Source organism: Nicotiana tabacum, chromosome 22 (genome assembly GCF_000715075.1).
Source record: "Nicotiana tabacum cultivar K326 chromosome 22, ASM71507v2, whole genome shotgun sequence".
In the NCBI taxonomy this organism is placed as follows: domain Eukaryota; kingdom Viridiplantae; phylum Streptophyta; class Magnoliopsida; order Solanales; family Solanaceae; genus Nicotiana; species Nicotiana tabacum.
In genome coordinates, this window is record NC_134101.1 from 12,163,804 (window position 1) to 12,167,413 (window position 3,610).

Here is a 3,610-nt window from a genome sequence, read left to right on the forward strand (position 1 = left end):
ACCGTTCGTCCCCTGGTATTTGCACCACAAATTAGGATCCCTCTATATGGGATCATATCTCATTGGCTTTGGGAACCGTGCTTCTTTTATATTCCTCATAGCCGATACCAACTCTACTACACTAACGCTGAAGTTATATTCTGAAAGTTTACGGTAGGAATAATCTCGAGAACCTGACGTTCCCTTATCCTGTAATGACTTGTTGCTCCAGCCACTATCAGTTCTTTTATCGGTAACGAACCTATCCGCCAATCGGAAGCCTCTCTCGCATCCTTCGGCCCGTTCATAGGGCAAAAATCAGCTCCTTGAAGACCGTCGATCTGTGTCGAAATCATCTTTTGATTTCTTTTTATTTTTCTCCCGACCCTTAACCGACACCGAGAAACCGAGCTGATTATCTTTAATCCTTATCTTTGACTCGTATCGGTTGTGAACATCCAGCCAAGTTGTCGCTTGAAACTCGATCAAACTTTCTTTCAACTTTCGGGAAGCATCGGAACTCCTCAGATTCAATTCTTTGGTAAATGTTTCAGATGCCTATTCATCCGAAAGAACCGGTAAGAGCATCATTTCCTTCTGAAATTAGGTTACGAATTCCCGCAGCAACTCAGACTCTCTCCTGAAAATATCGGCCTTATGGGCATGTACCTTTCTGGCCCCGGCATGGGCCTTAATGAAAGAATTTGCGAGCATCTCGAAGGAATCTATGAAATGCTCGGGCGGAAGCGAATACCATGTCAAGGTTCCCTTCGTGAGAGTCTCTTCGAATTTCTTCAGCAACACCGATTCAATCTTGTGGGGAGCTAAATCATTCCCCTCCACCAATGTTGTATAGGTGGTGATGTGCTCCGGAGGATCTGAAGTCCAATTATATTTTGATACGTCCGACATTTTAAACCGCTTCAGTATCAATTATGGTACCGTGCATGGTTTGTACGACAATTGAGTATACTTCTTTGAGTTCGGCCCTTTCAACACCGGTGGTGTGCCTGAAATTTGGTCCATGCGGGCATTCACTTCCCTCATAAACCGTATGAGTTCATTTTTAAGGGATCACTCTCATTGTTGTGATCGGATCCGCCCCCCGTCCCCGTCGAAGCCGACCTTGCTCCTCGGGATGTTATTGTTGACCATCTGCATTGTTTGATTTGCGGGAGCACCGGGAGGAACGGGACCTTGTCCATCCGCGTTATTGGAGGCACCCGATAATGCCCACTTCAGTTATGTCATAACCTTATATTGCCATGTGAAATGGCTTAGAATGGCCTCTTGCTGCTTCTACAGGGCCCTTACCGCTTCGACGACGTGCTCCTCTTCATCATCATCAGGAGTTGTCTCTCGAACGTCTCGCGGGTACCGCCTTTCGTGAATCGGTATGGCCTCGTTCCCCTCACTGCGGGTATCGCTGATTGAATCCTCACGCCGAGGATGATTTCCTTGGGCCTCGAGGTTGTGTGTGTTGTTAACACCATTATCTGCCATTTTTTATAATTTTTTGCTAAGAATAAATAATCAAACACGTTAGTAAAAAAGGCAAGAACTAACTTAATTACACAACTGTCTAAGCCTTACGGTGGGTGCCAAACTGTTTACCCGTAAAATGATACAGTTGAATTTATACGTGATTTATAGACAAGTGAATTTATTTGATTATAAAATAATAGATAAATAGATAAAGATGTGATAATTAGTCTTGGGATGAAGATAAAATAGCGGAAATAGTATTTTTCGGAGCAAGGCTTCTGGGCACAACAACAACAATATCAGTAAACAAAACGATAAAACTGCATTAAATTTTGAATAGAATGTAGCGTATGTTTTTCAGAAAATTCGTTGTCCTCTACAATGATAATAGAGCTCACTATTTATAGCTGCACCTATGGAACAAGGTCCTAGTATCAAGCCCCTCTTTAATATCAATTATGAGGGCCATTGAAGAATATGTAATGACAGACAGTGAATGTCATATTCCTTGTAACGGGATGTGTACTTAATGATATAGAATATTCCCTATTAAATGCTACCGGGTGGCAGGTATTTACTTTATCTTTATGAGCATCATTCATTCTGGTAACAGACGAGATTGTTGCCTTCGAATTCGACTATCTTTTGTCTTCGGCTCCACGTGTCACTTCCTCATGCGATCATCTAATATAAACATATTTTACCCTATATATATATATATCATATCATGGAAGAAAAAAATATATAAATAAAAATGAAAAAAGATCCAGACTCCTTAATCTTTTATCATTCCCTTTATCACTATAGCTATATAATATGTTTGGCCAAGTTTCTAAAATCAACTTATTTTAAAAAATATTTTTTCCAAAAGTTCTTTTCAAAAAAGTATTTTTGGTGAGAACCAGTTTGTGTTTGACTAATTAATTTGAAAAGTACTTTTGAGCAACAACGTTTGGCCAAACTTTTAAAATATTCTTATAAGAGTATTTTTCTCATAAGTACTTTTCAAAAAGTACTTATGGGAAAAAACTATTGTTCCTGCTTCTTAAAAATTACTTATGCTTCTACTTAAAAGTACTTTTTTCCTTTTAAAAGTTTGACCAAACATCTTAACTTTGAAAAAAAAATATTTTTGGCCAAAAAAAATTATTTTGACCAAAAAAATTAATTTTGATCAAAAAGAAACTTGGTCAAACAGGCTGATAGAAAGGGGTATTCTCGTGAAACAGTTTTGTGAGATTTTTAACTTTCACGCAAAAATATTCCTGTTGTCAAGAGGAGAGTAACTAATTTTAAGATTAAATAGTAAAGATTCCATGTTGTTATCGTCATTTCTACTGCTATTATTATTGAAATATATTTTGTTAAAAATTGACTTCTTTCACAGGTAGCTGATCCCACATCGCAAGCAAAGAGGAGAAGTGGGAAAATGCAGTAATATAAAACACGAGCTGGGCACACAAGGAAACATACTTACCTGGACGGGGTCAATGAGCGATCAATAAGGCTCATGGCCTAGGTTGATGACCTCCATTGCACTTTAGAGGGGTGTCTGCCTAAGGTCGATCCAAGTGGTCGAACCTATGTCATAATTTGTGGTAGTTCGCGCGGCCCCTACCCAAATTTAAGCCAAAATAGACTCTTGTGTTTAGACCAACTCTGCTTTTACTCTGTCCTGTCGAAGCTCCTTTTGCTCGCTTTGTTCGTTTCAGGAATTCAGCGGTGCTAAAGTTAGTGTTGGTCTTGAAAGTTTGTTTAGTTGTAAGTTTGTCTTGATTTTGTAAGTTGTTGTAACTAAAAGAGTGCATAATTCGATTGCATTTATCCTATTGCTTTTGCTATACTTTGCCATTCTTGTTCTTTAATCTATGGATGTAGATTGACTTTAAGAACTTGGAACTGCTTGCTTTCCTTTTCCAAAGTGAAAAGGCTACTATATTACAACAGTTCTTGGCCAAGTGCAATAGTAAATATATCAGAGAGTTTTGAAACATATGGAGTATCTAATTGTTGGGATTTTAAGCTTGTATAACTTAAAGAGGGTGAATGAGAAATGGAGGGAAAATAAAATATTTGAGTTTTCTTCCTTGGCAAAGGGACATTGTCTCATATTGGAGGAAGAAAAGGCTTTTGATGGGTATATATA

At 38.5% G+C, this 3,610-nt stretch overlaps 1 pseudogene; it reads left to right on the plus strand.

Moving 5' to 3' along the window:
• The first annotated feature begins 2,933 nt into the window (after positions 1-2,933).
• Positions 2,934-3,076, plus strand: LOC142176820 (U1 spliceosomal RNA; annotated as a pseudogene).
• The last annotated feature ends 534 nt before the right edge of the window (positions 3,077-3,610 follow it).